The sequence below is a fragment of the Phyllostomus hastatus genome, unplaced genomic scaffold (assembly GCF_019186645.2).
Source record: "Phyllostomus hastatus isolate PE091 unplaced genomic scaffold, TTU_PhHast_1.1 phas_contig_283, whole genome shotgun sequence".
In the NCBI taxonomy this organism is placed as follows: Eukaryota; Metazoa; Chordata; class Mammalia; order Chiroptera; family Phyllostomidae; genus Phyllostomus; species Phyllostomus hastatus.
This window is the reverse complement of record NW_025333833.1, coordinates 18,525,649-18,542,500: the sequence shown is the minus strand read 5'-3', so window position 1 is coordinate 18,542,500 and position 16,852 is coordinate 18,525,649. Positions and strand designations below refer to the sequence as shown.

The window sequence follows — 16,852 nt, the reverse complement described above, 5'->3', positions numbered from 1 at the left end:
AATGAAATTCTCTTTGGGATAAAATGGTCTTTTTCAGAAATGCAGTCATTTAAAATAAGATTAAAATGATATTTTATAAGAACTAAAGCAGAATACAAACGATCTTTCCCTGAATGAGCTTAAATTTGCATACAATAAAGGGTAAATGAAAAGAAGGGCATATTTTTAGTCTATTAGACTGAAGCCTCTCTACTTTGCTCAAAATTTCTCACCACGAGCTCCTGCATTGATACATCAGTAGTCCATGTTACTGATGCAAATTCTAGGGGTCTATCACATCAGAATCAGAATGGGTATGGGGAAGAGGGGGAGGATTCTGCATTTTAGACAAGCCCCCCTAGTAACTTTTTAACCCCACTGGTGTTTGAGAACCTCTGGTTTGGAAGGTCCCTGAGAAGAATAGTTGGAATAGCTCGAGAACTACCAGCTCCATTCAGAACTCCTGAATTTGAGCCCTTCCTATTTCTTACCACCAGAGTGACCTCAAACAAGTCACTTCATCCCCCTAGCCCTCAGTTTCCTCATTTATAAAATGGGAATGAATTTTTTTCCACAGGCTGCCTTGAGTATTAAGGAGGTGATAGCCTTCTATAAAAGCACCGCATGACAAAAGTTACTCCTTGTTATATTGTTATTGTTACCAGGTAGGCAAGAGTATGATAATAAAAGATAACTTCAGCAACATCACCACTGTTAAGAGAAGGAAGAGGAACATGGAGAACACAAACTAAGTAGGCCAGAAAACAACTAGCTGGTAAATTTCTATGTGATCATCAAATGTGTGTCAAGAGTAAATATAAACCCATTGTTTGACACACACTGAGCTGAAAATAATATTGAAGTAGATGACAAAAAAAGAATTAAGCTGGGACAGAGCCATGGTGAGGTGCCAATGACCAGGATTTCCACCAGGGAAGTAGGTGGTCTTGTTTCTCAGAGACATCTGAACGATGAAGGTTGGTGAGTGGAAATACAGACAGGTGACTGTCTTTGTAGATCTGGAGAATGAAATCAAAGAGGAAAAGGGAAGTTTCCAAACACTTGTATCTGAGATGAAGCACATCTGGATGGAGGAAGGTGAGGCGAAGGTGGCATTTCAAAACCAGAACAAAGGAATAATGAAGAACCTTAAGACTAAAGTTGATTCTGAAGCAAATCATAAGAACGCCAAAATGCACTGGAATTTTAAAATATCTCCCAGATCACAAATAATGCAAGTTTAGTTACAGAAAACCAGCCCTGCCCTCCTTTCAGGTTCCTTGTGTATGTGGTAGGTGTTCAGGGGAGAAGAGGAGGGAAGGAGAGTTCCGTGCTTCTTCTGGAAAAGGAACTGGAAATGCCAGGACTCAAAATAGCTTCATTTCAAAGGGGCAGAGTTCTGGCTTCCTTTGTGCTAAGCTTTGGAGCTTAAATTTTAACTTCTCAGGGTCCCTCACCTTGAAGTCCAAATAAATTGATGTTCTTCCTGGAATTTCTCTGCTGTGTCCAGCTTTTACTCATTCTGTTCCCTTGGCCAGGAATGTCCTTCTGTGCCCCTGTCTCTTACCTTGAAATCCTAATTATCCCCGAGGACTGATTCCAACTGTCAGCTCATCCACACACCCTCTTCATTATATCCATCACTTCCTTTTTTCTGACCTATGTTAGTGTTAGGTATCTGCTTACGGGGCTATGTTGAGGAGGTTCTTTGAGGTCAAGAATTACATTTGATTCATGATGTGTCTCTCAAGATACCTTCTTCCATGTGATAAAAATATTTGAAACACATGGATAAATGATATCCCCTCATCCTATACCTTTACAGGGCTTTAAGATGTTACTTACCCTGAACTTACAGAATACTGTGAAACAGCCCCAAAGAGGAAGAAATAGCCATGGGATTCCCTGCTCATTAGAGCAGGATTTTAAAAAGACTGCTTCCATGTTAGCAGGCAAAACGATTGCAGTAAAGAGTTACCTTTAAGATCATATGTTATTGAAGGTTAAGAACCTGGGATCGCTGTCTGATCTTTCTCTGTTGTCAGACCTGCCCTTTCTCATGCAGTTGCACATGGACAGGATGCTTCATCTCAGTGTGCACTGGGAGATCTGGCCTATAGAAGTCTTCTGGCCAAAGAAGTCTCTCTATTGCTTGTCTGTTGTGTGGGCTCCCTACTGGCTATAGTTGTAATGCAGATCAAATCAAGGAGATTAAAGGATATCAAGTATCACCCTGGCTGGGTGACTCAGTTGGTTGGAGCATCATCCCATACGTCAAAGTTTTTCAGGTTCCATCCCTGATCAGGACACAGACCCATGTTGCCTGTTCAGTCCCCAGTTGAGGCAACTGATCCATATTTCTCTCACTTTGATGTTTCTCTCTCTCCCTCTACCTTCCTCCCTTCTTCTCTCTCTAAAATAATTTTTTAAAAGAATGTCTAGAGTCTGAACATGCCTCCTTTGTACTCTAGGAGGAATTGGTCAGGTGTAACTCGTTTATATGCTTGGTTTTACCCAGAGCTTGACTTTGAACTCACAGTGAGTGAGTCCATATTAACAGGATATTCTCAAAGAAGAAAATGCAATTTCAGCTTTTGTTCTTGGAGGGCTTAGTAATTGTCTGTGCTGAAAGGGAATGGAGATCTCCCAATCTAATATTCTTACTTCAGAGAGAAACTGAAGTCAGAGAGGAGAAGGGACTGCCTCAAAAGCAGGACTAGGTTTCTGAAGTTTTCCAACTTCTCTCGCAAGCCCTCCCTCTCTCAGCAAAGCAACACTTCAGTTTCCCTGAATGAAGTATCCCAAGTCTTCACATCTATCCCTACCAAAGTACAACTTCCCACCTGCTTTACAAATGGGTCCAAAAATACCCTTTGGAAGAATGCAGTGCAGGGATTGCTCACTTGAACAAACCAAACTTGTCTTGCCGAGATGCTATACCTTCACTGCTTCTTCTGCATGCAACACTCCTCCCTGTGTGCTACCTGCCTCCACCTGGCTGTCTTCACGCATTGCCTTCGCAGAGAGCATTTCTCTGATATCCCTATCCAAATAGTGCCTCCTCCACACATACGCATCAACTATCATATCTCCTTGTTTTTCTTTTTTAAAAATGTTTATTTTAATATTTGTTCAAGTACAGTTTTCTGCTTTTCCCCCATCCCAGCCCACCCCCCTAACCCTCCCCACCTCCCTCCCATTTCCACCTCCCTCCTTGTTATTGTCCATGTGTCCTTTATACTTGTTCCTGCAAATCTTTCACCCATTTCCCCTGGAATTCCTCCCCTCTCCCCTCTGGTCACTGTCAACCTGTTCTCAATTTCAGTATCTTTGGTTATAGTTTACTTGTCTGCTTGTTTTGTTGATTAGGTTCTTGTCCTATGGTATCTGTCTTTCACCACTTAGCTTATTTCACTTAGCATAATGGTTTCCAGTTCTATCTCCTTATTTTTCAACCACCATGGTAATTATCATGGCCTGAGACAATGATACTTATTGATGTTATTGGCTGTCTCCTTATACCAGAATGTAAGCCCCATGAGGTTAAGGACTGACTGTCTCTGTCTAATTCTCTGTAGTATCTCCAGCACCTAGAAGACTGCCTGGTATGGAGTTGGCATTGGTTATTCCTTATCATATAAGCAAGTGAATGAACTGAAAAAGAGTTCAACTCTGGCTGACCCTTACAGATAAGCAGAGCAGTCTGCACCCAGAGGGAAGAAGGAGATGATATTTGATATGGACCCCACAAACAAGTGAGGTCTAGAATATTAATATTAATGGCCACATTCTCGTAGTTAACTACAAATCAAGGGCAGGGAAGATAATGTTGGGCCAACCATTTTGACCAAACTGATTTATTTAAAAAGCTGGTATGGAATTTTAGTCCCACAGGGACACATTGTTGCTGGCAATATACACATGCATGCAGGGAGTCACAGGTGCACCCACACACGCACCCACACTCTCACACATACACTCAAATACTCCTGCTGCCTCCTTCCTATTGGATACTCCAACAAGAGCTCTCAAACTAAACATGACATGATGTTTTTAAGTTTCTCAGGGGAATCCACCTATCCACGGAACCCAAGCAATCAGAGAGGTTGGTCTACTGGGAAAAATAGAGCCCCAAAACAATCATATATATCATTTCTTCATGAGAAATATTTATTTAGCCCAAGAACTGGCAAAAAATGCTGAAACCAGAGACTTTTTGATATTATTTTTTTTCATACAGATATTTTTTTCTGCATTAGAGGTACACCTGACATTAGATATGAACATCTTCCAACTTTAAAAAAAGAAATATTTTTTAATAAAGAAATGTTCACAATGCATTTTGTTTCCCATTAAACACTGTACAAATCCAACTATGGCAGAGAATTTAGAAGGAAACAAATTCAAACCCCAGTTTAATTTCCTTTTTCCTGTTTAGCTCCAAGCTCAGTATGTAATCTTGTAAGTTGACAGGGGTAACATTGCACCTATTAGCACTCATCAACCAAAAGTAGATTGTCTGGGTTTCAATAAATGTTTTCTGAATTGGATTTAGGTTGGTGAGAAAATAAATTAAGTCAGAAAGTCTTTGAAGCAAATTGCATATCGAAATGAACAGTTTGATGAACAACTTCCCCACCCCCAAATAAGACAGAAAGAAAGGAGAAAAGCTGAAGTCTTGCTTTTCCAGGCTGCAAGAATTGCTGCTGTTACATCTGTGAACACTTTACAGGGCAATGTCTACAGTTTGATTTTTACAGCCCATGTTTGGTTGGAGTTTGCATGACATCTGGGGCTGTGTTTTTGGAGACCTTTCAAAGCTAGTGATTTCCAGTTTTTAGTCACCAGAGTATTTATTTTCTACCGTAGCATAATTGTTTATGGTTCCACATTTATTTTTTATGGGAGCAGTGTAAAATGAAAATCAGGGTGAATTAGTAACTTGATCTTGTATCTGTCAGGGCTTGATGGCTCTTACCTGCTCTAGAAGCTAAAAGCCAGTGTGCTGACCTCACCCTGCTGGAAAAATTGAACACATTGCTGTTGTCAAGGACAAGACACTCTCAGTCATAAGAAGAAAGGGAGCTGGAAAGGCTAATGAGGAAAGAGGCCATTCACTCAGACAAGAACACAGCATCCTTGCCCTCCCCTCGCTCCCCGCTTAGAACCTGGGTCACATTTGTGGCCATAGGTGCTAGGTGCTGAAGGGGAGGCAGTGCAGAAATCATTTTCACCCCTTCCTACTGAGAAAGAAAAACACCCTAACTGAGCAGCCTGCTCCTCAGTGAGGGAATGAATAAGTACTTGTTTTTCATGTGGTTTAGTCAAACAGCGTGGTGTGCGTGCAAGTAAGAACTGGAAGAGAGGCTGCTTGCCTACAAACTCACCCAGACTTTTCCTGCACAGCATTAGGGGATTTTTGTTTGTTTGCTCCGTTGTTATTGTTGACTTCTTTTCCTATATTTTGGATTTAGTTATTTAAACTCAAGAGATAACATTCACTAGACCTGTAAGAAGGTAAATGATTTCCCCAGGGTCCCACAGTCAGTGGCAGAGCTAGTCTGCACAAGATTCTTTTCCATAAACAAAAGCACATGAGTTAGGGGTGAATGAAAAGAGGGTAAAACCAAAGATTTAAAGAGCTGCATGAAATGCAGGGGCTTGGAGAGAAAATTGATAGATGGTGCTTTCAGCAGCCCAGCTTCCCCTCCAACTTCTGGCTACGCTATTCTCCAAGCCTTCCTTTCCTTTGAGTTCCGTCTGGGCAAGTTCTGATCTCCTGGAATGCCATCTTTGCCTTTCTTATCTGGGAGCTAATCACTAAATAGCAGGTGGGGAAGAGTCTGTTTTTCATCTCCCTTGCTCTCTCCACTCCTCTCTTTTACTTACTTCCTCAGGCTATGAATTTCTGAATTTTAAGCAGTAAACCTCCCTGATTTGTTCACACCTGGAATATCACTCTCTCTTTGTTTGGAAAGTATGGAAAGGAGCAGGGAGAATCAAGAGAATAAGCTGTTGTCTAAAGAGAAAAGGGAGATGTCAGTATTTAAATATTAATGCACACACTCTGTCAGACATGCACACATATACATATTTTAAACCAAGCATGCTTTCTTTTAACTCCTCTACTTCCCTGCTCATCTCCACCCCCAGCCAAAGTCTTGCAAGATAAAGAAAATGTACTGTCACTTCAGTTATCAACACCCCACACAAAGAGGTTGACAGAGGAAATAGGCAAAGTACCTTTGCAAGCCTCTTTGGGGTTGAAATAACAACTAGAATGCCTAGAGGCTCCCAGAGATTAGCTTAGAATTTGTTCTTACAAATGTTGACTCTTGAGGGAAGCTGTCATCAACCTCCCTGTTTCTGTGGGTGTTGGGAAGTTGCAGTGTCTTTAGCTGCACGTTCTGTCCTCATCATGGACTTTCCATTTTGGACAGGACTTCAAAAGGTCTACTGGCATGGGCTCCCACCCTTAGTTATCATTTGCCTCTAAACCCAGAGACCAGTGTTTGTGGTCTACTGCACATTAAGCAGCCTATGGAGTAAATAGAACAAAATACAAGACACGAGGATGTAAATCTACATCCATGGCTTCCAGTCTATTAGCCTTGGGATCCCATGGAAACACCATATTTGCATGAATCAGTACATTGGCTAAATAGCGTGACTCGTGTACATTCTGATGTATTTATTTATTCATTCTACAGAGTCATAAGGTACATTTGTGCCAGGAACTGTGCTAGATGCTGAGTGTACAATAGATAATGAACAAGCCAGAACAACTCTGGCTTTGTGCAGTTCCCAGTCCATTGGTGAAGACAGGCACAGAGATCTGCAGAAACAGAGTGAAAGCAGTAACTCAGACTTGGGATGTTATATACATAAGGTTGTGATTAATGACATTCAAATTCCTTTAAAGGTGATAGCCTCTAATATTAAGCATTTGCTCTATCAATGCATTTCCAATGTGTTAAGTATCTTTATCTGCAGATCTATAAATTTTTAAGATTAAAATGTGCTCTCCATACTAAAAAAGGTTGGACACCACTGACCTAAATTATTCCCAAGAAATGTCTTTTGTATACTGAGTGAATCAATTAAATAGCAAGATCACATGCTACCACTCTGGGGAACCTGGTGAAATCAGGAAATAACATACCCATTTCACCTCCCCAGCGGGCAAAGAGCTACCCCACCTCCACCCTTAACTTGGGTGAGGTCGGAGGCAAAGTCTTGTGGTTGAGTTTGGTATGCTGTGAAATAGAAAGCCTGGAGCCACGGGACGTGACTTGCTGCTCCATTAGACACGCAAGGTAATCTGTTGAAACAAAGAAATAAAGTAAAGCTTATATGAGAGGATTTTCCTGTCAAGAATTATGAATGCAAAAAATAACCCCCAAAATATAGCTGTATTTGAACATCAGCCAGGCAAGATAATGGACAGGAAGACCTGTTAAACGTGAGGTCCCATTTAAATGAAAATAATCCACCAAATCTGAGTCCCCAGTAGTGTCTCTGTTTGCATAGTCAAGGGCAGAAATATTAGAGGGACATTTTTAGTGATAATTCTGTCTTAGATAATGTGATGGGCACTGAAGTTACAAATCCCACTAAAATATGGTTTCTAAATGGCTTCTTTTAATACACAGCAATATTCATTTAAAAGATGGTTGAACAGACTTTATGCTTTGTGGTTAGACCAGCAGCGTGGGGACAGGCCAATGTGAGCAAGGAGCACAAGGTTTGATCCCAGTGGCTGGACTTTATCCCAGTTCTATACCTAATTCGAGGCTTATTTTTGGCAAACCACTTCTCTTTTCTCTTCAACACTGTTTCCTGACCTATAAAATGGCAAAGGTTATTTCCAGCTCCTAATACTATGATTCAAGGTCCCCTACCAGAAAGGATGTTTTTCTTATAAAGCTTCCCTGAATGTATGTGGTCACAATTTTGTGTCCTTTAGAACTTCTCACAGGGGAACCAAAAATCTACCTATTTGCATTAGGCCTGGGTTGTGGGATAAGATATTTCCTTACAGAGCCCAAGAGCATCTGCTAGTTCTCCACAAGTGACCCCATAAGAAGACCTATTTAAGAAAGGAGATCGAAAAGTCAAATGGTGAGGACCCCTTTGGGAGTTGCCTATAGGAAAAGGATCGGTTTATTTCATACATGTATCATATGTCTCCCCACTTCCTTCCCCACCACCCCACTCCCACCATGAAAGAAAAAAGAAAGAAAGAAAGAAAGAAAGAAAGAAAGAAAGAAAGAAAGAAAGAAAGAAAGAAAGAAAGAAAGAAAGAAAGAAAGAAAGAAAGAAAAAAAGAAAGAAAGGTGGGTGCAGATCTTCAGCACAGTTAGACCCCACCCATTTCCAGCCTGGTCTTTCACTGAGGTAATATCTTTATCTGCAGCCCACTGGACCTGTTGGTGTATGTAGCCATTGATTCATTCTGATTCATCACAGCTTGCTTTGTGGTAGTGAACCCAGGAGCCATTGTTTCCTGATGACCTCTGGCCTACTTCTTCCAAAATGCCTTGGGAACAGTCATGAAGCAATGGGGTGAAGGGGGTGGGGAGAGGGGATTGACTTTCCTTTAGTTAGTTAGTGGCCTTTGGCACTGCCACCATCTGATCCCCTTTAAGCCCTCCAGAGAAGTCACAAGGTAGAAGTTCCAGGAAACACCTCCCACAGTCTGTCAATTCCATAACACTTTTTATTGAAGAATAAAAACCAGGCATTCAAAACCCCCATGGCAAAACACATGCCATACCCTTCAAAATGAGCCAGTTGAGGAGACCAAGCACAGTGGGAAGAGTGCTTACATTTGAAGTCAGATAAACCCATTGAACCAACCACAGTTGGAGAGACTGCTTGTAGTTCCAAAACTTGCTGTTTTGTTTTAATTCCATGCTTTTCTCATGCTGTCTACTCATTCTGAAATGCTCTGCCCCACTCCAGAGTTTTCCTTCCCTGAGCTAACTTCTGCTTATCCTTAGCACTCAGCTCAAACATCACCTCCTCCAGAAAGTCTTCCCTGACCATCCACAGCTGCATTAGACACCCTTCTTGGTGCTTAACCTAGTGTCTGTGTATTAGTACATGGTTGTATAGGTGTTTGCTGTCTTACTCTCCTAGACTGTGAATTTCTTGTCGACCAGAAAAGAAATTTACTTTTTTCTTTCCATAGCTTAATTGAATGAATAAATGATCTAGTTTGTCCACTTACTAGCAGTGCGTTCTAGGCAGCATAACTCACTTGTCTGGGCCTCCATTTTCTCATCTGTAGATTGGCGATAACACTCTATCTCCCATTGGGATATTGATCAGCTTAAGAGGTAACATATGTCAAGGCCTAGTACAATATGACACACAGGCATGGAGAATTAATGCACATAGGGTGACAGCTTGCACAGGGAATGATGAAAAAGAAAGCAAAAATAAAATAGCAAGTTCATTTTAGAGCAAGGAAGACCTCTGTAGTCAGTTTGCAGCCCCCTTTTTCATGGATATATTTGTCCCAACCAGCAGATCCCTCATTGCAAGAAAGAAACCTGGAAGTCTTTATTTGTTTTCTTTTTTGTTTGTTTGGTTTTTTTTTGTTCAATGAGAAACACATAGCAGATCATTCCTAAAGTTTGCTGGAAGTGCAGCATCTCTAGCTGGGTTAATTGATTGATTAGCATAGTTACTCTTGTCATTTCTCCCACTAACACAGGGCCCTAAAAACCTAGACCACCCTCCCCCCACACACACTACTTTATTATAAATAGGTCTTTTCAAGTGAGGTCAAGCTTAACCAGAGAAGTTCTGGTGATTTGTTCAAACACTTTGCAGGGACAAAGAGGAAGCACCAGTGGCCTGAGCCCCCTGCAAACTTGACTAGGAGCCTGATACTTGGAGGGATTGCTTCCAAATAAGGAAAGTAAGAAAGTTTCCAAATAAAGGAGATAAGGAAGCAGGGGCGGCTTAGCAGAAGTCAGGGCAGCAAGTGCTGCTGGCCCCAGCCCATGAACAATACCATACCACAGGACTATCCCACATACCCCCGTTTTCCTCCAAACGCACATGCACAGGAGCAGCCACCTACTCACCCATCCCCCCACTCCCACCCTCAAACATACACTGCCTTCCCTCTGGTAACAGACAGGGATTTCTATGGGTCAAAGCCCCCCAAATCCTCTGATTCATCAAGCTGAATCAGATCCCATTAGTCAGTCATCTAGAGTACATGCAAGCCAAGGTTAATTTATTCAACAATCATTTATTAAGAAAGTTCCTAGTGCCAAGCTCTGTGCTGTGCACTTGAGACCAATGCCTTGCAGAATATGCTTCAGAGCCTTTCTCCCCAAGCCACCCCTCAAAGAAGAAACCATTTTAGTCACAAAGTGTGGTGAGGCAAGGATCACTATTCACTCCAGTCTGAAGAACATGCAAGAAGGTTCCAAACTCCCAGGAACCCACAAAACATCCATCAAAGTGGAATGGAGCCTGGGTGTAGTGGCAAGTTAGCAGAGGAGGGTCAAGGATTGGGGTAAGAACAAAAGGAAGGAGGGTTTCCCACAGTATTTCTGTCACCTTTAAACTATGGCCAAGAACGAAGAAGCATTTGAGCAACTTCCCTATGGTCACCTCCAAAGCCTCCTAGGATCTGAGAAGCAAAGAAGAAGGAGCTTCTCAGGGAAAATGATGATGGAGGGCCCTAGTTCGGATTTGGTAACAGTCTATTGTAAAGGCTTTTAAATATATCGTAAAATATGCAATCTTTCCAAGGAGAGGAAGGTCTATCAACCCTCCCCTTGAATCTGGGTGGGCTTCTGACTTGTTTGTCATAAACTGAATGTGGCCAAAGTGAAGTTTCATGACTTCCAAAGCTGAATGAAGAAAGGCCTCACAGCTTCCATCTTGTTCCCTGGAACATGTGCACTTGGGCTCTGAACCCCAATCCATGAGTAAGACCACCCTGAGGTCGCCATGCTGTGAAGAAGCTCAAGCATGTGCATGGCCATGTGTGGATCTGGCTGACAGCACACCGAGGTCCCAGCCAACAGCCAGCACCACCTGCCAGACTCGTGAATGGATGAAACTCCTGACAGCCCCAGCCCCACAGCCTTAAATCATCCCCGGCTGGAGCCCCAGCTGAGGCTCCAGACATAGTGGAGCACAGAAAAGCAGTCCCCACCACGCCCCGTTCAAACCCTGGCCCACCAAATCTGCGAGCAGAATGAAATGATCATTGCAGACCACTAATTTTGGGTGATTTGTAGCAAGTGGCAGGGCTTGAGTGATCCAATCATCCTGGAGGGGAGAATGAGCAGTGTTATAAAAAAAAAAGAGAGAGAGGAATGGAATGCACAAAGAGATAATGACACTATGGGAGAAGGACAACAACTTGAACAATGCTGCATATACACTGCTTTCTTTTTTGAGGTGAAAAAGAAACCTAATATAATCACAAACCTTAAGCCTTGCTTCTGGTGGCCTGGCTTTGCAGTGGACCTTCCACAGTCTCACCAGGTGGTCCACAGACTCCTAGAGCATGGCCCCTCCCTCACTGCCACTCTACTCAAGCCTCCTGCACCTCAGAGGGCCCCTTGTGGTAGGAATCCAAATGACTTCTCTGTAGGACATCAGTGGACCTGATTTGAAAGGTGGCAGTGAAAAATTAGTCCCTCACAACAGGAGAAAGATGTCACATCCTGGGGATTCAGATCCAGGCAGGGGCTTCTGAAGCTGGGGACTTCTGCTACTTCTTTCCTTACCACCACTCAGTGGTGCTTCAGGTTTCAAGGACTGTGTCTCCCCAGAAGCATCCAGAATTTGTCCAGTTACCCCTGAGACAGTTGACAGTTGTCATCCTAAAAGACCCTAAACAGCACCAAGAGCCCTGATTACAACTAGCTTCAGCACCTCTTTGCGCTGAAAAGGTTATCTTTTCACTCCCACCAGACAGCTAGGAATATTTATCCGTGTCTACATAGCCCCTTATTAGAGCCCAAGTTCATTTTAAGAAACCCCTTTTGACATCCTTGCTGCAGGAGGAGAGAGAAGCTGACATCAACAGCTCCAGGCCAGGAGCCTGAGGCTCACCCAGCAGCACGGTCCCAGGTTGAGGAGTATGCAGGAGTCCTTAAGGTCAGGCATGGTGAGAACTCTACTTGTACACATTCAATAAAGAAAGGAAGAGAGTTTCCAGATCTCTACAGCTCACCAACTGACCTCTGTTTTGATTTTCTGAATAGTCTCATTTTCTAAGGGTTCATGCATGTTGTCAGAAAGCCTTACCATCTGCCTCTGTCTGCTTTGATTTCAAGCTTTTCCTTCAACTCAGTGGGTGAATTAGACCTGAAGTTACAGATTCTTTGAACTAGACATGACCTTAGAAATCAGCTGGGAAGGGAAAGTGAATTGTCCATGGTCACACAGCAAGAATTCTTTAGTGTCTGAGCTAGGACTAGAACTAGTGTCCCTGTCAGGCTCTTTGCACTGTGCTGTTACACTTCCCAGAGGGTCTGCTTCCTGGCGAGTATGAACTCAGAGAATCTGCTTGAGCTCAGCCAACTGCAGGAGCTGGGTATCAGAGGTCTTGTCTTCCTCCTCAACTCCCAACTGCAATCCCAGCCTCCCAACATGTAGAATATTTGGAGGCAAGCGAAAAAGTCTAGCAGGCCTTTGGCTTAGTTGATTGCAAGATCATCTCCTACACCAAAATATTGTGGGTTCAATCCCCAGTCAGGGCACGTGTAAGAGGCAATTGATCGATGTTTCCTTTCACATCGATGTTTCTCTCTCCCTCTTTCTCTCTCTCCTTCCCTCTCTCTAAAATCAATAAACGTATCCTCAGGTAAAGATTGAAAAAAAAAAAGAAAGAAATCAGGTTCTCCCAGTATCTCCTGACTCTAGAGCCCTCTTTTAAAAAAAGAAAACAAATCTGGCAGGCAGTTCTCTGTTCCTCAGACACTCTTGGAATTAAAGCTCCTGGTCATTTTAGAAATTAAGATTTTCCCACCCACCTCTCTTTCCACGACTCATTCTCCTCCCAACCCTGGCTCTGATTCCACACCTGCCTTTCTGTTTCCCTGGCTACATGAGGTATTTCACATGGCCAAGCTTCCATCTGGGCTACATCCTATACATGCAAACAAGGTATTGGACACCAATAAAACTTAATTTTGGTCAATGTGCTGTTCAGGTTTGGTTTTTTTCCCATAAACCATATCCCTTGAAAACATTTTCAAGCAAAGTGAAATATCAAGGAAAGAAGAACATAGCTGTTTGCAGACAATAGAGGAACCACTTGGACATAAATATTGGAATAGAGAGACAGGCTGCCCTATATTGTAACTGTAATTCTGTTTTCCCCCCTAGAACTGACTCCTGGAAAGTTTACATCACATCTTTATCAAATTCTGCATCCCCCTCACAATCTGAAACATAGTGCTGTTCATATATGAGGATTTCTATAAATGTTTTAGTTGAATATTTTTTAAATATAGTGGTAGTGTACTATGTAATAGGCAGAGCAGCAGATGTTTTCTTAGCTTTTAAAAAAATTGATTCTCATGACCACCCTATATCAGTTATTGATTGCCACAGTAATGATGTTTTGCAAACCACCCTAAAAGCTTAGTATTATCCCCTTCTATTGTTTCTTGTGTGTCTGCAGGTTGGTTCACCAATTCTGCTGATCTAGGCTAGACTTGGCCAGTCTCAATGGAGTGTGTTCATGTACCTACATTCAGCTAGAGGGCAACTGGGGGGAAGTGATGTAAGATGGCCTAACCTGGGGTGGCACTAACGACTGCGGCTTCTCTCCACAGAGCTTTTCCTTTTCCAGCAGAGGGGCCCAGCCTTGTACTCACGGTAGAGGGAGCAGGTTTCCATAAGAGCAAGCAGAAGCCAGCAAGGCTTCTTAAAGTCTAGGCTTACGGCTGCTACACCGTCACTTTTACCACACTTCATTTGTCAAAGGGAGTCACGAGGCCAGCCCCAGATCCAAGGGCTGGAGAAATCAATTCCACCTCTCCATGGAAGGGGTAACAAAGTCACGTTGCAGTATGTTGAAAGATTGTGGTCATTTTTACAATCAATCCACCACATAAGTCCAATTTTAAGGTGAAGAAAGAAAATGGAGAGAGGTTAAAAGACTTATTGAAAATGTTATAAAATTGCATTGTGATGATGGTTGCACAACTCTATAAATTTACTAAAAATCACTGAAGTACCCACTAACAATGGCTGAATTTTATGCTATATAAATTACCCCTTAGTAAAGCTGTTAAAAAAACTGAAAAAAAATTTAAATGTATTGAAGATCATTCAACTCATCATTGCCAAATCTTCATTTAAATTTAAGTATTCTAGTGCAAAACGCAGTAATCTTTTCTATGCATCTATATTTATCATACATAAAGTATTAGATTCTCAAAATTGGAGAGTCTGTGAGCTAGAAAGATGTTTTACAGACTATTCTGTCCATCCCTCTTTCTTCAAGCAGCCAAATGTGTAAGCCCTCTGGCACAGGAGCGTGGTTCCTAATCTTAGATTGAAAAACAGAAATAGAAACCCGATCCAGGTGAAAAAAACACCTCATCTTCTCATATGTTTTGGGGATCCAGAGTGATCAGTACTGAAAGGACGTGACCCCACTGTCCTTCCAATTTCAGCTCCTCTGACTGACCATGTCCTAAGCAGCCAGGTACCAAATATGCTTAGATTCTGATATTAACATTGATAGCATTTTTCTTCTGTTTTATTACCCAGTGTCCAAATCAAAGTGTCCTCATTCGGGTTGAAAGTGGCTGTATTCAAATTGAAAGTCACCCAAGCAACCTCCTTTGTGGATAATATCTCTGACATGAGGACCCTAGGAATAAGAACATTTTTTTATGTCAGGTTTTTTTTTAAGTGGATTTGTACAACGTGGTCCTGCTCCTCTAAGCATTAAGGGATCTGTGAGGATGACGGACAAATTGGGAAGTGGCATGGTTTTGTCCTATAATTTGGACTTGTTGCTGGAGAGAGAAAGGGTGAAATGCCGAGAAGATGCATCCAAGCTCCTGTAAACAGAGCTTTGAAGAGCAAATGGAGCAGCTTTCATCAATCACACACAGACCACATCAAACGCTGCCTGAGGAGAATTGCTCACCGGATGTCAGGCAGGGTCAGGCAAGCGTTATCAAATGCTCTCTCAAGATATTAAGAACCTGAATCAGAGGGAGAAAAAGAGGTAAAGAGGAGTGCCAAAAGGAAACCCAAAGATGAGGTTCGCTGGTAGAAAGGATGAGAGGGGAAGAGGAACAGAGAGAAAAGGAGAGAGGGAGGGAAACAGGAAGATGATAGCAAGAAACAAGGAGCAAAAGATAGGAGCAGAAAGCATAATGCAGCAATCAGAACGAAAGTAAATCAACAGCTAAAGAGGCAGAAAAAGGGAAGAACAGAGGCCAAGTGGAGAGAGACAGCCTTAATACAGAGCAGAGACCATGCTGGCAGCCATCTGCCCTGAGGACATGTAGTCTCCTCGGACTTCGGCTGAAAATTAGCTAGAACGGTTCTATTTCCCACATCTCGAGGAATATGATTAAAGCTCAGGAAAAAAAGAAAGCAAACACTCCAACCTTCTTCCTCTCCAGTTCCCCAAATTATTTTTTATCTACTATGAAGGGCTATTTGATCATCCCGGCCAGTGTCATTCAGGCTCCGAATATTAGAGGGAGCAGTCGTTAGAAACCCAGCCAGAAGTCCACCCAAGCCCCCATTGGAGAGATTTCATCTTTTATTACAACAAAACCAGGGCAGTCATGTATCAGCTCAGGCTATAAATCTGCCTTCTTCATAGATCAAGTTCGATTTGCCAACTAATTGGAGGGAAACAAATCCACTTCTGGGTCAAATCAAGCAAATTTATCCCTCTCTGTAAAGGACCTGGCTCTGTCTTAATCAAAAGGTAATGGCCCAGGTGCCTGGGTGTTCCATTGTGGAGCTCTGGGGAGCCCAGGGTCAGAGGGAGGGTACCAGGTGTGGGAAAGGGGAGCTTGTGCAACAAGGAGGAAGATATCAGGAATGGGAGACGAGGGGCATTCTCCAAAGCAAACTCTGCTCCTGTAATTTCTCACCTTATAAAGAGATAATGAAAATAACAAAGCATCAAGAAACAGGGTCCTAGAGAGAGCCTAGCTCCTGGCACTCTGTGTACCTTTGTTGATAAAACGCAAAATACTAACAGTGATTTAATAGTGGCTCCCAATATTTAACTGCGGGGTTTAGGTGGGAGCTAAGAGAATAGCAGTGCTCACTGAACCAATCATTTCACATGCATCATTTCATTTAACCCTCACCACAGCCCTCTAAGGTAGACATTCTTCTTATTAGTATTCCTATTTTACTGATGAGGAAACAGAAGCACAAGGAGATTGGTCAAAAATCACAGAGCAAGAAAGTGGTGGAGCAGAAGGAAATCTGAGCTGCAGCTGACCCCACAGCTTGTCTTCCATGGCCGGCATCACTCATGGAGCCAATGGATGTGATAAGAAAGCTCTTTGTCTTGTCCACTGGGAGCAGAGTGCAGGATGGTGAGGAAGGGAACTCACAACAGCTTCAGCCCATTTGGGCAGGCTCGGGGTTTTAGATGAGATGGTAACAGATCGTGTCTCAGTAAAGAAGCCAGTTTACAATATGATAATTTTTTCAGCTTTGGGATAAATGATGCAACCATTCACCAAGACAGAAGGTAGCATTATTATGAGCAGCAACAAGTTTTAGGGAGCTCTCTAAACTCTTCTATTTTCTTTTATAAAATCAAAAGACCAGAAATTGTCCATAATTACAGAGCCATCAGCACTGAATTACAACAGTTCTTGCATGGGCCAAT

The 16,852-nt window shown here is 42.5% G+C and overlaps 1 pseudogene; it reads left to right on the top strand.

Annotated features, from left to right (window-relative positions):
- Positions 1–950: 950 nt before the first annotated feature.
- The window catches only part of LOC123818317, a 31,081-nt pseudogene continuing 15,179 nt past the window's right edge, over positions 951–16,852 (top strand).